Source organism: Cupressus sempervirens, chromosome 7, assembly GCF_028749045.1.
Source record: "Cupressus sempervirens isolate cs-2001-9-10 chromosome 7, ASM2874904v1, whole genome shotgun sequence".
Lineage (NCBI taxonomy): Eukaryota > Viridiplantae > Streptophyta > Pinopsida > Cupressales > Cupressaceae > Cupressus > Cupressus sempervirens.
This window is the reverse complement of record NC_143124.1, coordinates 113,860,741-113,883,934: the sequence shown is the minus strand read 5'-3', so window position 1 is coordinate 113,883,934 and position 23,194 is coordinate 113,860,741. Positions and strand designations below refer to the sequence as shown.

Here is a 23,194-nt window from a genome sequence, read left to right as displayed (position 1 = left end):
TTTATTCTACAATAGTTGAATAGAGTTCAGGAATCTCTTAGCACGTCACGATTTGGTACGTTACACAACTATCGAAAGAAATATAATCGTTTAAACAGCTGGAATGTATTTGACAGCTAAGATTATAGATGACAGAAGTAGTGGGAAACGAAGATCGCAACGGTAATATTGGCCACTTGATCGAGGCAACAAACCCTATCAGAATAGAGTTGAAGGAAAAGCAGAATAAAGTTAGTTTAAGTAATGAGTACTGTAGGACTCTCTGACAAAAATATTCTGAACCGAGTAAAAATTGTACTCGTTCTTGATAGCGTTTTGAAGCTTTTTGCAAGTAAAAATGATAAGACAGAGAGATTACGTTTATTTCTTTTCCGTAATGATGGGATTGGCGATGCTCATGGCAGCTACACCTGCCCTTGCCCTTGACGGAGGCTCAGAAGGTAATGAAGCCAACCACGGGAGAATTTCGCATTGCGACTTTTCCATGTGTTTTCTTCTCTGCGTTTTCTTCCGTGCTTAACATTTTATTTAATAATGCTTTCAAATGTGTGCCGTTTTTAGGTTTTCCCCGTTCTCGTCTCCAATTTTGTTTTCTATTGTTTCTTTTTCTCATGTAAAGGTTCAACTTCTGAAAATTCCATGAGAGCTGTTGAACAAAAAATAATATTAGGAAATGGAATGATAATCGTTTAATGTACACAGGAATTGTTATGTTAAAAGATATTTATTTTGAGTACTCGTGTGCTCGCAGAACCGAAACCAGAACCGGAAGAGCCTTTTGCTACTAACTTGGCGGAGACGAACTGTTCTACTGATGTGAGGATACATGGAAAGGCTTCTATGTGGATAGGACTCTCGTTTATCTTCTTTGCCACATTCCTACTCTTTCTCTTCGTCAATAGTGATGCCTTCATTTGGTTATTAACTCGGTAGTTTCATTTATTCGCAACTGGAGACTCAGATCTCGAGTTCTGTTCTGTCAAGATTGGAATTCATAAGGATAATGGAGAAAGTGTCAGTTAGTATTTTCAGCTACTTCTTATCAAAGGGAAATTATCATTGTTTCTGTGCAATTAACAAAAAAAATTGTAATTAGTTTTGAAAGCTTTCAAAGAACAATAGTAAATCTTTTCTACGACAATTATTCTCCAAGTGATTGTAGATTAATACTTTTTTGTAAAGCTGGAACATTCCGCCGGAAAGAGAATAGTTGTGTGAAATGAAAAGTAAAACTAATCTAACCCAGCTGCTGTACGTTCAAATTCTAAAATATTTTCTATTGCTAGACTTTATTACAATTTACTTGTTTTTATGAGCTCAACCGCTCCAAATTATGATGGACTCCATATATTTTAAACACTATTATAATATTTGTGCGGCATTAAGATTACCCAATTGAGGTCTCCAATTTTTAGCTCTGGCCTATACCGTTTTATAATCTGTTTATTCTCGTACAAGAGTTCAACTAATCAGAGGCACTGGTAACAAGACAAAGTATGATTACAAACTATAATTATAATCCTTCACCATACAGGTCAATATATTTTAGCAGAATCGAAATCCTGTGGCCTTTGCTGCTCCTTTACTACTTCAATTTCTAGATTCTAGAATAAATTATTACCATTTTTATTATAAGACGGCAAATATTTGCTTTTAAGAAATCCAAAATGTGCCTATCACATATTCGTGCATAGTTATAGAGTTTTCACATTACACCAATAATATGTAAAGATGCGTATATCCCTTATAGACTAAATCTTTCAAATACAATACATATAAGTTTCATATAAACATTAAAATATTTAATAAAGAAACCAACTTCATGTTCACCAATATCTTTTTACCCACCTCTTTGGTTCAATGATATTCAATGCACATAAATTACTAGTTCGACCGAAAAGAACTTTATTCTGGTTTGTCAACTCTTTTATTAATTTAAATTGGTGCTTTCACTTTATTCTGAAACAATTCATTTTCTCGTTCAAAGTGCACAATAACCCTTTTGATCTTATGTTTTTTTTCTCGTCTCCAAATTTCCGCTACTTCCCTCATATTTTCGGTTGCCATATTACAGTAGGACACATTCCAATTACAGTAGGACCCATTCCAAGTCTCATTTTATCAAATGAGTTTTATAATTTAGCAGAAAATTAACTATTTTGAAAAGCCTTTCTATTTTATAATCGATATTGTATCTATTAACGGTAGTCGATTTTTGACTAAACATTATATACTTCTATTCTTTTGTTTATATATTGGCTGACGGTTCACAAACAACCACAGAGTATCCCAGCTTATACCAGCTTTTACTTTTCAGAGACAATTGTAGTTTTAGGGCCTGGGATTTCTTCTACGTTGGTAAGAATAGATGATTCTTCTTCAACTGTGCATGCAATGAGATCTGAATCGTTTCATTCAGGGGAGAGCTCCAAGTAGAAAAAAGTTAATGGTTGTTTTCCGCATAGCCATGACCGCCCTGTTTTGGTTATTCCTCCTGTAATGGAGGACATTGAATATTGGACCAAGCATGCTTTGATATGCAAATTTCTTGGAATCCGGATTTCCCTATCCGCTCTTGAGGCATGGATCTGTTGCTCATGGTAGGTGGAAAGTGATATGGAGATTATGCTCGTAGGGAATAGCTATTTTTTTGTTGTATTCTCTTGCATATCTGATCATGATCATGTTTTTGAAGGAGGCCCGTATTTCTACAACCATGTGGGATTATTTGTCAAACTCTGGCATTCAAGATTTAATTCTGCTGAGGAACTCCCTTCAACAGTGCTAGTTTGAGTTCACTTGCCTTGCCTTCCCCTGGAATTTTGGCGTGAAGACATCCTCTAGCAAATTGCTGCTTTGTTCAGAAAGCCGATTGCGATTGCCCATCAATCCCTCGATAAAAAGGTTATTTCTTATGCTAAAATTTGTGTTAAAATTAATTTGAATAACCCAGTGCCAGATTCTTTGGAAATTTTTCTTGGGGCTTCTTCCTGGGTGTAGCAGTTAGATTATGAATCCCTCCCTTTCCATTATCAGATTTGTCATGAGTATGGTCATTTATAGCGTCAGTGCCCCCATAACTTAACTTCCAAAGGAGTGGATGGTTCTATGGGTGACAATGCTGGTGGTTTGGCAGATGCTACAGGGAAAGGACAATCTCAAATGGCTAATACTACCAAGGGGATGAATTTGCAAGATGCTTCAGGAAAGGGTAAGGCTCAATGCAGGATAAGGATGGATTTACCCCTTCTCGCCCTCGAGCTAAGGGGCGTGGTCAAAAGAGGCCCTTGAAAGAAAGAATATCTGATTTGGGTTTTAATCGCTTTGAGGTGCTGGAGAGTATGCTTCTAGAGGAGGGTATTCCTCCTCCTATCTCTTCTGACCTAGTTTGCCTAGATGAGGGATTTGTACCTAATGACACTTGTGGGGCATCCCAAGTTGTGGTATATCAGAACTGTGAGGTCCCTGTAGCTCCTATGTCAGAGGCTTTGGTGACACTTGCGGTGTTGGAGGATAATGACGTTGTTCTGGCCAACTTGGTTAAGGATGTGCTACCATTAGGTAAGAGTAAGGGATCTCCTCTCCCCTTGGGGTTGATGCATAGACCCTTTAAGTGGGTTTCTTTTACTTCCCCTCTAAGGAGTGGGCGCAAAATAGACCAAGAGAAGATTAAACTCATGGGAGATATATTGATTGAATCTGAGTCAGTGAAACCTTTGGATGCTCATTTTTTCCATTCTACTCAATGATGATTATTCTCTCATGGAATGTTAGGGGGTTAAATAGGATCCAAAGACAAAAGGCTATTCAAAATTTGGTGGTTGATCATTGTCTTGATTTTTTTATATCCAAGAGACTAAGCTTTCTGAGGAGTCTATGATCCAACATGCCTCTAGTATTTGGTCTCATGGCCAATGCTAGTGTGTTGGGGCTATGGGCAGTGTTGGTGGTTTAGCTATCTTTTGGGATCCACCAAAAATTTCTCCCCTTAGCTGGGTGTCTTCTTGCTCAACTCTCTCTGTGGTGGCCTCTACTTTAGACTCAGGAGAGGTAATCATGGTTACTAATGTGTATGCACCTGTTGATCGCATATTCAATACGTTAAAAATTGGCACCCTTATCATCTTTGGGTATTAGCAGGGGACTTCAATGCAATTTTAAGTCTAGAGGAGAAGCATGGTGGTTTGGCTAGACCGGGGCCTTCTTCTGCTCTTCTTTGGCAACACATATCTCTTTTGCATCTTTTTGATGTTAAGCCTTCTAATGGTCTCTATACTTGGAATAATCAAAGGACTAGGCTTGATGCTATCTTAGAATGTCTAGACAGATTTCTTGTTTCTTGCTTCTGGGTTTGTGGCAACCTTACTCTCTCTTTGAAAATCCTTGATTGGAGGGGTTTTGATAATTGGCCAATCAAAATTTTTACTATTGGAGCTTGTATTCCAAAGCATCCTTCTTTTAAGTTCCAGTTGATGTGGCTTCGTGACCCCTCTCTTTGTGATTTTGTTTTATGTTGGTGGAAAGATTTCACTCCTGCATATGGTACTACTATGTTCTCATTTTCTAAAAGGCTTCAATATGTCAAAATTAAAGGAAACTCATGATATGGAATAGACAATGTTTTGGGAACCTTCACTCTATGAAGAGGCTTGCTCAAGAAGATCTTGATGTCATCATAAGGGAGATTAAAGATCGAGGTTTCTTGGAGGATCTTGGAAGGGCTGAATCCCTTGCTTGTAGAGCTCTAGAAGAATGGGAACTTTGAGAGGAAATCTTTTGGAAGAAAAATGCTAGAGTTGATTGGCTCCAGGAAGGTCATAGGAACACTACCTTTTTCCATAAAACAGTGCTATCTCATCGAAATCAGAGCAATATCTCTTCTTTGGTTAATTCTCAAGGCATCCAACTAACTTCCTTGCCAACTTTGTTTCAGGAGGCTACTCGGTACTTTTCTACCTTCTTCTTTGAGGACTCTCCTCTTGCTGATAATGAAGAAAATATTATTTTATCTTGTATTCCTTCCCTTATCACTTAGGAAATGAATGATTATCTCATGCATCCAATATATTTGGAAGAGCTAGAGGAGGTGGTCTTTGGCATGCCTAAGGGGAAGGCTCCTGGTCTTGATGGCTTTCCAGTTGAGTTGTTTCAAGAATTTTGGGACATCATTAGTCATGATTTGTTGGAGGTGGTTAAGGAATCCTATTCTAGCAAGCAGATGCTTTAGGCTTTGAATTCTACTTTCTTGACTCTTATTCCTAAGAGAAAGGGTGCTAATCAATTGGAGTTTTTTAGATCAATTGCCTTTTGTAATGTGGTTTACAAAGTTATTACTAAGTTGATTGCTGAGAGAATTAAAAAGTGGCTTCCAATTATTATCTCTAAAGAACAAGGTGCTTTTGTTGCTGGAAGACAAATTTTGGATGGGGTGGTTATTGCTACTGAGGCTATTCATTGTATGGCTACTTCAAGAGAGAGAGCAATGTCTATTAAGTTGGATATGGCTAAGGCCTACGATAGAGTTAAATGGAGTTTCCTAAGGAGTATTCTTCTTTCTTTTGGATTTAGCTCTGACTGGGTGAGTTGGACCATGAGCTGTGTTACTTCTACCTCTTTTTTTGTTCGTCTTAATAGTCAACCTTCTTAGCTATTTGGTGCCTCTGGAGGCCTCTACCAGGGTGACCCTCTCTCCCCATATCTATTAATCATCATGGCTGAGGGCTTGGGTAGATTAATTAAGTATCAGGTGTCCCAAAATTCTATTCAGGGGTGGCAGTGGGGTAATGGTTTACCTTCTCTTTCCCATCTTTAATTTATTGATGATTCTACTCTTGTGGATCTTGCTAGGATCAAGGAAGCTGAAGCCTTTTGACATACTTTGGATATTTATTTGGTAGCTTTAGGCCAGAAAATTAATGAGCACAAATCTTCCATTTACTATTTTAACACTCCTAATTCTATTTAGCACAAGATTGCTGGTATCCTACGGTTTTAGATTGGGTCACTTCCTTTGACTTATCTTGGTATTCCTATTGCTGTTTCTAGGCAGCCACATCTCTTTTGGAAAAAATTGACTACCAAGCTTCAAGATAAGGTAAATCATTGGACTCATAGATGGCTTTCTACTACTGCTCAGGTTACTCTTCTTCAATATGTTATCCAAGCTCTTTCTACTTATAGAAGCATGGTTCAGGCTGCTCCTGTTTACTTTCTCAAGGAGTTTGATACTCTTTCTTGGAAGTTCCTTTGCAGTGGTAATTTGCATAGTACTAAATGAAGTTTGATTAGTTGGGAGATTGTTTGTAGGTCTAAAAAAGAGGGTGGTCTTGGGCTTCGATTAGCTCTCTTGAGTAGTCAAGCATTGGCTGCTAAACTTTATTGGCGATGGTGCTCTGGAAAACATCTACTTTGGGCTCATATTATCACCCATAAATATTTTCATGGTGCTAATCTTTGCTCTATTTCTGCACTTCCTCTTAAAGGTCGTGGCTCAATGGTCTGGCATACTCTAAAGACAGGTGTAGTGTTAGTCAAGAGGGGTCTGTTCTGGATATGTAAAGGAGGTTCTAAGGCTTTGTTTTGGTCTGATGCTTGGGATTGATTCCCATTCATATTATCCATGTACCCTCATCTTCAGACTCTTTGTGACTCTTTTCATGTTGTTGGATGGGATAAAGTGGCTCATTACAAGACTCCTTATCAATTGGGACCTATTGTTGGTTACAGATGGAAGCATTCTTCCGAGTGGCCTCTTGGAGGCAAAAACATGGATCGTCAGGAGCTTTCTTAGATTCTGGCCTCTAGAGAATGTTCCTCTTTGCTCAGTCCAGATGTTTTGGCCTAAGGAGGTACCTTGTTTGGTAAATATCATGTCTCTATTGGGTATCAGGAGATAACTAGACAATTATTTGGGGATACTAAGGTCCCATGGTGGAAGCAAGTCTAGAATAAAGTTTCTTGGTCCAAGTACAATTTTTTCATGTGGCTAGTGGCTCACAACCGCTATCTTACATGGGATAATATTTGTAAACGTGGATTTCAGGGCCCCTGTTATTGTGTTTTGTGTGGTAATGGGGAGGATTCTTTTTCCCATTTGTTCTTCCATTGCTCCTATTCTATTCAGCTATAGCACCTTTGGTGGAGTGCTTGGAGTTGCTCTTGTAGGCATGCTTCCTCTTTGCCTGAGTTCTGGGCCCACTTGGGCAATGCTCCTTCCAAGTATTCTCCTCTCCATGCTACTTGGATTGCTGGCCCATTATTCATGCTTTGGCATGTCTGGTTGGAGAGGAATTGTCACATCTTCCAAGATGTTCATCTTGGTGTTTTCCATCTTTGGTGGAAGAGCTCACATTCTCTTCAGGAAACTATTCAGGTGAAGTGTGAGCTTGATGGAGTTATGAATCCAGTTGATCTTGCTATATGCCATCGCCTCAATTTTCATATTTAGGATGGGGTTGTAGCTTAAAGGTTTCCTTCTATGTCCAAGTAGCTTCAGCATCAGAGGAAAGGTCGAGTGAATCAGGATGGGCATTGGACTCCTCCTCCCTGTGGAGTCCTAAAAATTAACACTGATGGTTCTTCCCAAGGGAATCTAGGCCTTGCTAGTATTGGGGGAGTGGCTCATTGTAGTTCTGGTAATGTTAAATTTTTTTTCTTAGTTCATAAGGGTGATTACACTAACAATCTCATGGAAGCTCAGGCTATTTTATATGCTGTGGAACAGTGTTGCTTGCGGGGATGGAGTAAGATTATCTATGAGTCTGATTCCCAAGTGGTGGTGAACTTGCTTTCCTCATAGGAGCTTGAGGATGTTAGTTAGCGGCTGGCCACTATTGTTAATTAGATTATTATCTTTTCTACCTCTTTTCTATTCATTAGGTTCACTTATATTCCTCGTGAATGGAACAAAGCTAATGATTGTGTAGCTAAATGGGCTTCTAGTCATGATCCGCGTTGGAATATTATGGACAAGGGGCAACTTTCCTTTGAGATGGTGCAAGAATTTGATGATCTTGTTGCTCAAGACCGAGCTCCTTGTTGAGTTCTCCTTCTTGTATTTCTTCCCATCTTAATAATTTTTTACCCCTCTTTTTCCATATATTAGCTAATGACTTGAATGTGCCATTTGATGAAAATAGTGAAAGCTGAATACAAAAATTCATTTCCCTATTTCTTATGATATATCAATTTATTATTATCTGTAATTCATAATCATAATTTTGAATATATATCACCTTTTTTTAAGTTAGATAGACTGCAACAGGAATGGCTGCTAGAGGAGACATGACACATGTTTTTATTTCTTCACTTGATATTTTGCAGGAATTTTTATATATTTTTCACCAATCACAAGTTTAATTTTTCTTAACCTATATTTTAGTGAATTTTTTTCTTCTTGTTAAATTGCTAAAGTAGTTCATCTATCAGATAATTTGGAAGACCTAGTGATAGTCAACCATATGAATAAGAATTTTTTTCTCTATAATGTTTAGCCCTACTGAATTTTTTCTTCACTTGATATTTTGCAGGAATTTTTATCTATTTTTCACCAACCATTAGTTATGTTTTACTTAACCTTTCTTTTAATAAATGTTTATAATACAAAATTACAAAATGTGTTGATCATTAATATGTTTCCTATTATTTTTCTTAATATTTAACTTTTGATAGTAAAGTGTATAACACCACTCTTCTTTCCAATCTTTTATAACACCCAACAAAGTAAATTGAATGTTGCTTTCCATGTATTTCTCCAATCTCCATTGAAGTATTGGCCGGACAACATTCAACCAATCCAAACCATCCGAAGTTCCATGAAAGTGGCCAAGAGAGATGGGCCCTTCCTTCATCCCATCTGATTCATATACAATGTTATCAACTGACACATAGATAATGAAAGTAGGCTCATCAATTCCAGACGTAGAGGAATCAACTGCCTCTTCTTTGGCAAAACTGTTGTGGGCATCCCGAAGTGCATTGTTATTGGTAATACAAAGAGATTTGAGAAGTGGTGTGTCTAAACTTCTAGTAAACTCCTTCAAATTGGAGAGCTGTGAACCAATTTCATGAGTATCGAAATAATTGCCTGTGTTGGACACGCGTTGTTTACTTGTTGCTTTGCAAAGAAGAGATTGGAAATATCCAAATCCAATACGGGTCTATCATCATCATCATTCTCTGGTAATCTGTATTTTGGCAGGAAGATTAGGCCATAAATGGGTAGAAGATCATTTAGCCATTGCGAGTCCAAAGAATGCAATTCCTCTATTCGAACTCCCTTCACTAAAATGATCAATGCATTTGAAGTACCTCCTTAATAAGGTTAGATACTAGTGTACACATATATATATTTAATAGTTTTTATTTGGGACATTTATTTCTAGTAGTTTGTAGAGAAAATTAAAATAGTAAGATTTAGAAGGTCTAAAATATTTTTTTGTATTATATTTGTATGAACTTTTGTATAAAGTTAATAGTATTAAATTTGAGAGTAGATGTTGTATTAATAGTTATAAACATGTTTCTCCTAATTGGGGCTCTTTAAGTATTTCTATAAAATGTTAAAATAATAATATTTAGAAGGTCCCAAACATTTTGAATATTTGATTATTTGTAATTGTAAACATAGATTTTAATTATAAATAAAGAAATGGTGGGAATTGTATTGTCCAAGTTAAGGAGACCAATTTATTTCAAATAGACATATTAAGTTAACCTATCTTTATCCCAAATAAAAGAAAGTGAGATATTGATGGATTAAAAAAGAATTCCAATAGAAAATATTTATAAAAAAATTCACCACACTTCTAGTATTTTATAAAAAGTTAAAACACTATCATTTTGAAAGTCTCAAATATGAATTATTTTCCTTCTACAAATAATAGTATTTAGAGGATTTCAAGTATTAATTAATTGTCTAGTACTTTTAATTTTTCATTTAGGATACTAAGAATTTTACAATGTTAAAAACAACCCAATAGAAATTATGACTACATTTTATTTATGGTTTCCTTTGCAAGTGGGTACCTATAGGATCATGTTGGGCTACTCTATCTCTTGATGTGACAATGCATTTTTAGAAAAATGGAGTTAGAAAACTTGACATAAAAAAATTGTTGGAAATTCCACTTGTACCCTTCAATATCTTATTATTACATCTCTTTTCCTTAACCTAATCCACCTCATCTTCCATCCCTTGCAAAGAAAATGTTGGCTTCCCATCAACTTCATAATGATTCCCCTTCTCCCTCTATTAAACATACTCTCAAAAAAGAAAATATTTCTATTAATGATTATTTTTGGTGCCAATGCTCACCCTCTCATTCCCTCCATTTTTAAAGCATTTAAATTTAGTGATGTTCATCTGAATCATATTAAGACTTCTGTAGTCAAAACTCAAAATTCTTCAAAAAGGAGGTTTTTTAAACTTAATTTACTTCAACAAAGACATCATATATAAATATTAGGACTAAGGGTTTGATGATTAAATATTCTTATGTCCTTACAAAACCACTAATCACATAAGTTAACTTATAGCATATGCCTTCCTTTACTTTATTACATTATTTTCCTTTTGATGTTTAATCACATTTATTGCCACTTAAAAGCATAATTTTTTTTTTTTTAAATTTTCATATTTCTATGTTATGATTATCATATTTTACATGTATATTAATGCAAGAGCTTACAACTTCTGAAAAGATATTTTAACCAATCATTTTAAATATTATTATTATTACTATTGAATATTATTAAACCAAAAATACTTGGAAACCATAAAACTAATGAGAGGTACCAAACATGATAGAGTTTCATCCCTAAACAAACTGTGAGAATAGTATCAAAACATTATACATCAACTAAATCTTGAGAAACATAGTGAGTATATATAAAAAAGATCAAACTAATTCCAATCTGACTACTCTTCCCTGGAGTCTACTGTGTTGAAGTGAATGGCTAAGTATGAGGGAGCCAACTACCTGCTTGAGGAGGCATCATGGATGTTCAACCTACATTCATCTTGGATCTTCTAAAGAAACTTAGCCAAGGTGGTATGAAAGTTATCCTTTTTTCTAGACCTTGGTGTATCCAAATGCTAGTTCCTTCCTTTCCATCATGGTATTTCCATCCTTTATCATGAGTCTTATTTGAGACTTAGCGAGATACTTGGTCTTACCTTGATTAATATCATCATTCCTTTCTTTCAAAATGTACAAAAGGATATAGGAAGATACAATAGGCCAAAAAGTATTAAATTCTATACCGCATTTTAAAATGCATGTAGATAAAACAATGCTAATCATGAAGTTACCATCAAGAGTAAAACCAATTGCCCTCCATGCTTCCTTGGTAACTTGATACAGTTAAAGAACACATAAGAAACATATTCTAAAACGATGCAAAATCAATAAGCATTGGGGATAGGGTCAAGAGGTTTGAAAAAAGGGAGTTTATGTAAGAAGACACTTCAAAGGAAGTAATAAACTTTAGGCTCAATGGGTTTGTGCAAGAGGTAAGAGAGTAGTTTCTTCCAGGCCTCTAAATCTAGTGCAAGGTTCCAAAAAGACTAGATGTGGTTAATAATGGTAGAGCTATAAGTTGGGAGGGGGGATATATATTTGGCCTTGACTAGGTGAAAGGGTGTTGAATCTGGCCATCTTAGCTAAGATGAACATGAGGAGGAGGTGCAATAAGTAGGATTAACAGAGAGGTTGCAAAGTACATTTCTGATTAGGCAATAGGTCCTCTAGTGAGAAGGGTTAAGATTAAATTTATTAGCAATATCTACACATGATATAACAACCCCATTAGTAAGGATGTTATGAAACTAGGAGATGCACTTCTAATTCTACCTCTTGGTTAAGTATCCTTGAACAAGGGCCAAGGGTTTATCTCTAGCCTTAAGATTCCACCATATATAATCTTGTCTGCATAAAATATTAGCTTTATTAGTTCTAACACCACTATAAAACATATGTCTAATTAAATTCCAACATTTCCAAATAGACGTAAATTTTTTTGAATCTCCTACACATATGTTCAAACCCATAGAGAGGATATTTTTGTAGTTTAGGTTATAAAAGCCTTTGGCCTTACATAGATGGGAAGAATGTAAGTTATTTCTTACTAAAAAAATTCAATGTTCCTCCCCTACAACTACCTTGGTAATCCATTTATCTACAAGTGTTATTCCCTTGCTTCTCAAGTCTTTAAATCAAAGGCCTCCCACCTTCTTTCTCATGGTGCAAAATCTCTAATTAACATCAAAATTTTACAATTTCCATCACCATCAAAGTAACGGTAAATCATAATGATATTTAGAATGAACTCAAACTTATTTACATTGAAAAACCATAGAGATGAGAAGTAGATGGACTAAGAAGAAAAAACTGTTTTGAAAACTTGGAGTCTCCCAACCATGGTTAGATAGTGAGAGTCCTATTTATTGACCTTAGGTACAATCCTTTCCTTAAAACCCATCTCCACATGTCATTAATACCTAGGTCAATAGAGAATGGTATGCCTAAATAGCTTATGATCTATTTGGAACCTCCCCAACTAAAACCATATTTTTTTATATCAAATAGGGAGTTAATCATCCTAGGGAACAAGAATTGATTTAGCCATAGAAATATTATTAATAGATGCTTTATATAATAGGTCTCTAGTTTAGACATTAAGGTCATCATATTATTATCCTCTAGAAAAATGAAAATGCAATGTCATTAGAAAATTGGACATTGATAAGTTCTTCATTGTTAGGAAGAGATAGGCCTCTTGTCCTTAGAGAATTGTAGTTATCTCTCAATAGGTAGTACAGGGAGTAAGCTGCAATAAAAAATAAGGTTGGAGTGAGTGAAAAACCCTATCTAATAGATCTAGAAATGTTAAATTCAAAACATTTGCAATCAAACACCATAGTAGTTATGGCTTTAGCTATAAGAGTGGATACCATGAGGGATAAATTAATAGGGAATCCTAGTGAATTAAGCATCATCTTAATGAAACCCTTTACAATTTGATCATTAGATTTTTAATAATCTAATAGAATCATCCTTGTATTTGACCATACACTTTGGTACAATATAGGGATTCCCAACATGTAATTAAGTTTTCTAGAATATAGCTACCTTTCAAAAATCCTAGTTGAGTGGGAGAGATAATGTTAGGAAGGACATTCACCAGTCTAGTGGCCAAAAGTTTAGCCAAGATCTTAGAGGACACATTAAGAAGAGTTATTGGTATCCAATTCATGATAAGAGACCTATCTCCCCCTTTGGAAATCATTTTTTTAAGACCAAAATTAATATCCTACCCCAAGGAGCCATTTTTAAAGGTTCATTTGTAAACATCTAGATGCTCATCACAAATCCAACCAATAGTTTTCTTATAGAATTCATTAGGAATACCATTAGGTCTTGGAGATTTTTCATTCTTTAAGCTCATGATGGATGGATGGGTTGATTTCTTCAATAATAATAGGCTTATCATTATATTATATCTCAGTACTTGAGACTTTTTTGGGGATAATACCATCAATATGCCTTCTTGCATCTTCCATTCCACCCCCAACATCTTCTGAGGAAAAAGGCTTTTTATAATAAGTAGTGAAGGAAGACACAAATGTCCTCTAAAGTATTTAAGTTCTTTCCTCCTTCATTGATATTGACAATATTATCCTCATTTGAGCACGTACACAAATAAATTCTAGTTCCTTTATCTCCAAGATCTAGTCAATTTAATCTAGTCCTTACTCTAGCAGCTTGGGCTTCCTAGTTTGAAGAGATCTCAACTCATGTTTGGATTTTGCAAGGTCATCAAGAATCTATAAGTTGGCTAGATATTCTTTTAATTTAGCCTATGCTTTATATAACACATTGGCTAAATATAGTTCTAATAATATCATGCATCTTTGGTCCCTTTTTCTAAAAACCTTAAATATTTCTTGCGAAGACCAAGGTTTCTTGATCCATCTTTCAATAGGGTTAGAAGACATTCTCACAAACTTATTAAACCACTAAACAATCTTGGTGGCAACAAAAACATCCTCATCCTAGAGGAGAGAGGTATTGAGGGAGAAACATTTAGGTTTGCTTCTACCAGTCCTTTGGAGATTCACCTTAGTGATATTTTCTTTTACAACATGATTGTTTGAAAGCATAAAGCACGACTTGCACAAAATTGTCATCATCCAGATGAAGGATCATGAGCTAAATTACCCTATGCATGATCTTGAGTTAGCAGCAGTAGTCCATGCTTTGACAAGTTGGAGACATTTCTTGTTGGGACACAAATTTGAGCTACATAGTGATCATCGCAGTCTTCAGTACATTTTCACTTAGCCTAATTTGAATGCTTGCCAAAGGCGATGGATGGAATTTCTATGCGAGTATGATTTTGAGGTAAAGTACATTCAGGGAAAGGAGAATGTGGTGGCAGATGCTTTGTGTCACAGGAGAGATGTGATATCATCTATGACTCTTAGTGTGGATTTGAGGAGTTGGATTCTTCAGGTACTTCCCACATATTCTTGGTATCAGGAGGTGTGCAGAGAAATAGATTCAGGAAGGCCTTTGGAAGGTAAGTTTGTAGGCTACGTTTGAGAGTTAGATGGTCTTTTGAGACATTTGGGGAGGATTTATGTGCCATTATTGGATGAGCTTTGCACCTTGATTTTAGCAGAGGCCCATCGTACACCTTACTCGGCACATCCAGGTGTCAAGAAGATGCAGGTTGATTTGAGGCATTTGTTCTTTTGGTCTGGGATGAAGTGAGACATTACTGATTATGTGGCTAGGTGTCTTGAGTGTTAGATAGTCAAGGTAGAACACCAGCACTTGGCTGGACTTTTGTAGCCAAATCTCATTCCTTCGTGGAAGTGGCATATCATCTCCATGGATTTCATAGTAGGATTACCTATGAGTGTTCATTGTCATGATGCTATCATGGTCACTATTGATCGGTAGACTAAGGTGGCACATTTTTCACCAATTAGGTCTTCCTACATAGCAGCTTCTGTAGCTAATGTCTTCATGCGTGACATTGTGAGATTACATGGTATTCCTCGAAAGATCATTTCTGATAGGGATCCTGTATTCACATCCACATTTTGGACATCGCTATAGCATGAGCTTGGAGCGCAATTGAATTTTAGTTCAACATATCATCCAGAGATAGATGGTCAGACAAAAAGGTTGAATCAGGTTTTGGAAGATATGTTAAGGATGTTTGTGATGGATAGGCAGACACATTGGGAGGACTATCTCTACCTAGTGGAGTTTGCTTACAACAATGGGTATCACAATTCTATTGGCATGACACCATTTCTGTCTTTGTATGGATGTCCTTGTCGTACACCCTTGAGTTGGGATAGTCTTGAGGATTGTATTCTGTTGGGTCCTGAGATGCTTCGTGATATGGAGCAACAGGTAGTGCGTATTCGTGAGCACTTGACTATGGCATAGGATAGGCAGAAAAAGTATGCTGATACTCATAGGACAAATAAGCAGTTTGTTGTGGGAGATAAGCTTTTCTTGAGAGTGTGTCCACGAAAGAGTCCGATCCGATATGGAAAGGGTTCAAAGCTAGCACCTCGCTTTGTGGGACCATTCAAGATTCTTGAGAGGATTGGCCCGGTTGCTTATCGCCCTGCTCTACCACCTAGCCTAGCTCACATTCATGATGTTTTCCATGTTTCAGTACTTAGGCAGTATATCCTTGATGTTGTACATGTTCTTGATTGGAATGCATTGCAGGTAGAGGATGTGCAGCTGGCTTTGGAGCCGATTTGTATTCTAGAGCAGCGGGAGTTGACCCTCATGGGTCAAACCATTGACCAAGTAAGGCTCCAATGGGACCCTACTGATGATTCTTCAACTACATGGGATGATGCAGTTAGATTACGAGAGTTATATCCCTACTTGTTTGTAGGCTTCCAGGAGTAAGCCCAACCCAAGAGGAGGTGGATGTAGTGCCTACCCTCATTCACATCTTTCTAGACATATTGTTACTATTATTATTATCAGACTATGTTAGACTAGTTTTATGTTGATGGATTAGTAGCATTGTTTCGAGACTATCAGACATTATGTTATGGATTCAGTTGATGTATTATGAGATTATTTAGACTCTACATTTTATGTATGCATGATGATTATTACATTGCTTTCAGTTATTGATGATGATTAGTTAGATGGTTTATTATCTCATGTATTTTATTATGAATACTTACCCCATACTTGCATGTGTATGGTGTGCATGTTTGTTCTTATTGAATGGCATTTTTGATATGGTTAAGGAAGGGAGTCGTAGTCACTTACTAGTCAGGATCTACACGATGCACCACTTCTTGCCATTGCTTATTTAGCTTAGTATTGTATATATTGTATGTACATGCATTATTTTTTTTTTATGCAGGTTGTAGGTATCGGGTATCGACTTCTCTGAATTGCCAGGATGAGCGTACCCTATTACACTATCTCAATGATAAGAAAAGGGAGATAAATTCTCAAGTCCAAATCCCAAACCCCTAAACCATTTGTCTTAGTGAGGTAGGACAAGTATTTGGGTATTTTACCTTCCAAATGTGTTGGATGACATATTTCATGATTTTTAACCCTTTAGACTAATTTTGTGTGAATTGTTCTATGATGGGTTTTCATATTTTATCTTGGAGGTCTATGGTGAAATTTCTATTAATTAAGTCTTAATAAATAGATTTAATTAATAAATTAGTTATTTGGAGAAAATTAATGTAATATCACGATCTTTGATATTTTGTCTATAATTAATTAAATGAGAATTAATTGAGAAAAAGAATTAAATAAAAGAAGTTAGAAATTAAAATTAATGATAATTATAAAATAATAAATAAATGATAATAATAAAAGTTATAAAAATTAAAATAAAAGTTATAAAAATTTAAAATAAAAGTTATAAGCTTGCCTAGGAGTTAACCCACCTTTTTATTTCTCATATGTCAACAACACAAGAGTTAGTGCACCAATTAAGCACATAGTGTCTACCACCTTATGACTCGTTTAGAAGGTTGGAATACACTCATTCTTAGTTGTCAACACCTTCTAGTTGTTTCTAGAGACATTTTAGGCGCTTCTTAAGGGGCCTTTATATTCGGGCACTCCTAGAGGCTTAGGGAGAGCATTTTGGAGCGTGTTGGAGGACTCAAGAACATTGGAGAAGGGAGGACCTTGCTCTGCAGTTTAGTGACGAGAAGCGAATTAACATCAAAATCCGGGTAGACACTTGTGATTTTTCTTATGTTATTTTTGCATCTTGCACTTCCTATCTTCTTCATGTCTTCCATATGCTTTCTGAGGGTTTTTCCTATTTTGGTTGTATGCATTCTTAATATGGGTAGTAAAATTTTATTTTGGAAAATCTTATATGCGTAGATTTGAAGAGATTACGGGGCTAGGGTTTAAATTATAGCCAAATCCATTAGAAAATTTATTGGGTAAATTTGGAGAACAAATATTTTATGGATTTTCTTAAATTTGAAAGCCTTTAAAATTGTGTAGATATAGACATGTTTCAGATCTACATATATATATATATATATATATATATATATATATATATATATATATATATATATATATATATATATATATATATATATATATATATATATATACAAAAGTTATGCTTAATAAATTTTTGCATTTATATATATATATATAGATATATATATATATATATATATATATATATATATATGTACATATATAAATTTTGATATACATATACATACATATATATATATATATATATATATATATATATATGTACATATATAAATTTTGATATACATATACATACATACATACATACATATATATATATATATATATATATATATATATATATATATATACATACGTATATATATATAATAAGAATAATAACCTGCATGTTAAAATCACAGCGGAAATTTGCTTTTGTTAAAAATTCGAATCGCAGTGGTTACAAACGTTTTTAAAAATGTTATTATAAAAAAAAAATTCATACTGCATAAGTTTGGTGGGGATGGAACCTGCACCTCGTACTCGATGACGCCGTGGGTACTTGCTGTTGCAGGTACTACGATGACAGAGGGTACGCAGTACCCGCTGTCGCCGCAGGCCCTACAACTGCAGGGTACCACGTGTCTGCAATGGTGTTAATATATATATATATATATCTTTTTGTGTGTGTGTGTGTGTGTGTGTGTGTGTGTGTTTGTGTGTGTGTGTGTGTGTGTGTGTGTGTGTGTGTGTGTGTGTGTGTGTGTGTGTGTATGCATTTCGGTGGTTATGAAATCGAATTTTTGCATTTTGATTTTCTTAAAACGTTTTTAATATTTATCATTGCATATAAATAATTATATATATATATATGTAAGTATGTATGTATGTTTTTAGTAAATTTAAATTATTAGAATCGATAAATGATTTGTATTAAAGGTTCATCTTTTATAATAGTGAATTACTCTGTAATATTACAGTTTAACTATATAGATTTAATTAATTGAATTGAATTATGAAAAGAAATTTTTATGGAATTTAATTAGAATTTTGATGGGGGACATTTTCAATGTAATATTATTTTAATAATTGGAAGATCAATTTATAGAATTATAAAGGGAAAACTTTATTTACCAAACATATACATGGGTTAGAAAAACGTGCAAAACATTCTTCCGTTCAATATCTAAGATTGGAAATGAAAACTGATACCTCTACACTTAATTCAACTATGTGATTTTAATAAACCAAAACATGTGCTTGCATTGTGTTTTCTCTATGCTATGTTTTTTGGGTTTTGGGTTGACTAGTGTTGACTAGTTATAGGACATCCACCAAAGGCTCGAGCGTTATGATTGTGATGTCATGGTGATGTCTTAATTTTGATCTTTATAAACCCAACCATGGTTATGTGATGGTATTCTCTATGAAATGTTTGTACTAATTGTTATTGTGTTCTAGTCTTCTTGAGTGAAGCTGAGTTATGTGTATTTGAGACATTTGACTTAACCATTTTGAGTCATTAATCAGTTATCCTTGGATTACTTTCCAGTCGCCATAATGGGACTGAAATGTTGATTTATGATGTCATGTTGTGACATGTTGGACTCGACCATTTTGGAGTCTTCAATCAGTATGATTTTGAGATATATTTTGGTTATTGAGAACCAATGATTATTATGATTATCAAGGATACCTTCAGTTGCCAATAGAGAATTGTTGTGGTCATGATTATCTATGATGTTTTTCAAATGCTCATGGAGATTTTTTGTTTATATTGTGGATTATCTTTTGTGATTTTGAGATTTATGATTCCATGAGCTTAGGGTAGATTATCTGCTTGTAGTGTCAGGAAGTGGCTTGCAATGGGGGTTGGGGCCCTAAGAGGCTGCCAGGGTAACTCATTGTATGTTTTTTTAATAAGTGAAAACATTCACACTTAATACTAACTAAATGAACATAAAAAGATAATCGTTTTGTTCTCGCCCATGCCTCATGTGCTTGTACAAACTAGGATGGGAGAAGAGAGAACGCTTGGTTGCAACCTTGCATTCCATAGTATGCCTTGTCAGTATGAGAGGATACTAGTGGCCGCATGAGGATCAATAGGGACCCATGTAATTGTAAGCTAACTGCCAAGGTAACTTCTACATGATATATGTGATGACACTTTCCCAGTTGCATAGTAGATTTCCTACATGTCATTATGTGCCTCTGGGATTAGATGTTAGTTTTGTGATTGGAACCTTTGATTTAGTGTACTTTTAGGATTCTTGGACTTATAGAGATTTATGCTATGTAATTTGGATAGCCTATTTGGGACTTGAGATTATCTCCTCAGCGCGGTGGGAGTGGACCACTTAGGTTCCATGCAGTCCGGTGTTAGTGCTTTATCACTCTTATCATTTCAGATCCATTTGTGACACCATGGCTGATGCATTCTTGGAATATGATGGTGGATATGTATCCTTATATTGATGGTTTCTATATGTAGATGATGATATCTTACGCTTTACTTTACATGTTAGATTACTTTTTGCATATGATGTAGTATGATTTAGGAGTGACATTCCTACTATGCTAACACCAATGATCTTGTTGGTGATTTGGGATGTTACATACAGAGGGATGGCTAGGACCCATGGTGGTCTAATGATGCTATTTACGATTGGGAGGAACCCTGCACTTAGATATTATGTTTGATTACTTATGGTTATCTCTTATGATGATGTATCATGTATGATGTATGGTTTCACATATGTATATTCTTTTAAGCCTTTCATACCCTATGACATGTATAGTGAATGATTGAGCATTTAGAAATGTAATGTATAAACATTGGACTTATCATTATCATTTCATGTGGTTGTTGTATTAGATGGATTCAATAATGTTACTTGATTTAGATGTAATTCAACATTAAGGGATCTTTAAAGAATTTAACCTATTATGTATGTTATGTTTACTTTTAGATGGACATTGCTATTGCTTTCTTTATTGTGTATAAGTTATAAGCGGTATTTACTTTCATGTTTTTTTTTTTAAAAATGCTACCAAACTTAGCAAAATTTTAGGTTAATTATTTGGATCCCTTGGTGGGGCATTACATTTGGTATCAAAGCTTGAGTTTCTACATTGGGAGCTCTAGATTTTTTGGAACAAACAAAGACTTTAAACTTTTATGTGTATCTCTTTCAAACTTGAAACTAGGTGAATTGAAACCAAACTTGAATTGTTATTTGCATATTTTTCATACTTCAACACTTAGCTTTTAAAACTAAAAATTTTACTTAAATTGAACTTAGTCTATTGCAAACATGTGTTTTTTTTATTGCAATAGTACTTTGTACTACTGTAGGATGGTATTTGGGACTAGGTCTTTTTTTGGGGGCCATGGTAGAGGCTGTGGTCGTGGCAGAGCTATTAGTGTCCATGAGTCTGCCCATGAGGGATCTGCTCATGAAGAGAGCGGAGGAGAGCACGCTAGTAAGTAGCAGGAAGAGAGCCATAGAGAGGACCAAGCTGAGTTTGAGGAGGTTAATTTGAGATAGATGATGTAGACCATTCTTGACCATCTACCTCCTATTCAAGAACAACCTAAAACACATCAGATAGAACAAGAGCATAGACCCAGGTCTAGAAGCCCTCGAAAGGATCGACAGAGATCCATTATATCTACTAAAATGAAGAACCTTTCGAGATCTAAGGTCAAGCCCTTTAACAGGAAAGGTTCAGGATATGTGGCCAAACAGTGGCTTATCGCCCTTGACAAGATTTTTGCTATGTAGGACTTTGACAGTAATGTTAAGGCAAGATTTGCGATTACCAATTTGGAGAATTTTTGAGCCACTTGGTAGACAATTGAGGAAGATCCTATGAGGAAGACTTTAGATCAAATGATTTTACAGGAGTACGCAAATGTTTTTCCAAGTGAGATTCCAAGCATGCCTCCAAAGAAGGACATCAATTTTAGTATTGATCTGATTCCTAGAGCGAAGCCTCTCTCTAAAGCTCCTTATTGTATGACTACACAAGAATTGGGTGAGTTACGTCTTCAGCTAGAGGAACTTTTGGCCAAAGGGAGCATTCGACCTAGTGTATCACCATGCAGAGCTCCAGTGCTCTTTTTGAAAAAGAAAGACGGTTCTTTGTGCCTTTGTATTGATAACAGACAGTTGAATAAGGTGACTATTAAGAATAGGTATCCTCTACCTAGGATTGATGACTTATTTGATCAGATCAAGGGAGCTACAGTATTCTCCAAGATTATCCTTAAGTCAGGATACCACCAGCTTCGCATTAAGGAAGCCGATATTCACAAGACCACCTTTCAAACTTGTTATGGGCATTATGAGTTCACAGTGGTACCTTTTGGGTTGACTAATGCTCCATCGATTTTCATGAGTTTGATGAATGGTGTATTTCAATCTTATCTGGATAGGTTTGTACTTGTGTTTCTTGATGATATATTGATATATTCCAAGTCTTAGAAGGAGCATGAGGAACACCTACGATTGATTTTATAGTTTTTAAGGGACAATCAACTTTATGCCAATGCAACTAAGTGTGAATTCTTCAAATCAGAGATTTCTTATTTAGGGCATGTCATTTCAGGTGATGGTATTTCAATGGACCCTGCAAAGATTCAGGCAATAATAGATTGGCCTACACTGACTAATGTGTCATAGATTTGTAGTTTTATGGGTCTAGCTAGTTATTATCATAGATTTGTCCAAAACTTCTCTAGAATAGTGCCTCCTATCACTTCTCTTCAGAGGAAAGGAAAGAAGTTTATTTGGATAGAGAAATGTGAGGAAGCATTTTAGAAGCTCAAGGAACTTTTGACTAGTGCATCGATCTTAGCAGTACTCGATTTAGAAGGTGGTTTCATGGTGTGTATAGATGCTTCCCTAGAAGGGATTGGGGCAGTTTTGATGTAGAATGGACGGCTGATTGCGTATGAATCACACAAGCTCAATGATCATGAGCTAAATTATGCTATGCATGATCTTGAGTTAGCAGTAGTAGTCCATGCTTTGACAAGGTGGACATTTCTTGTTGGGAAAAAGATTTGAGCTACATAGTGATCATCGCAGTCTTCAGTACATTTTTACTCAGCCTCATTCGAATGCTCACCAAAGGCGATGGATGGAATTTCTATGCGAGTATGATTTTGAGGTAAAGTACATTCAGGGCAAGGAGAATGTGGTGGCAGATGCTTTGAGTCGCAGGAGACATGTGATATCATTTATGACTCTTAGTGTGGATTTGAGGAGTTGGATTCTTCAAGCACTTCCCACAGATTCTTGGTATCAGGAGGTGTGCAGAGAAATAGATTCAGGAAGGCCTTTGGAAGGTAAGTTTGCAGGCTACAATCGAGAGTCAGATGGTCTTTCGAGACATTTGGGGAGGATTTATGTGCCATTACTGGATGAGCTTTGCACCTTGATTTTAGTAGAGGCCCATCGTACACCTTACTCGGCACATCTAGGTGTCAAGAAGATGCATGCTGATTTGAGGCTTTTGTGCTTTTGGTATGGGATGAAGTGAGACATTGTTGATTATGTGGCTAGGTGTCTTGAGTGTAAGAGAGTTAAGCCAGAACACTAGCACTCAGCTAGACTTTTGCAGCCAAATCTCATTCCTTCATGGAAGTGGGATATCATCTCCAT

General features: G+C 35.7%; 1 long non-coding RNA gene across 1 annotated transcript; it reads left to right on the top strand.

Annotated features, from left to right (window-relative positions):
• Positions 1 to 265: 265 nt before the first annotated feature.
• Positions 266 to 1,139, top strand: LOC149545766 (uncharacterized). Its single transcript, XR_016354289.1, has 2 exons — positions 266 to 440; positions 752 to 1,139. It is a non-coding gene; the product is annotated as an uncharacterized LOC149545766 (long non-coding RNA).
• Positions 1,140 to 23,194: the final 22,055 nt, after the last annotated feature.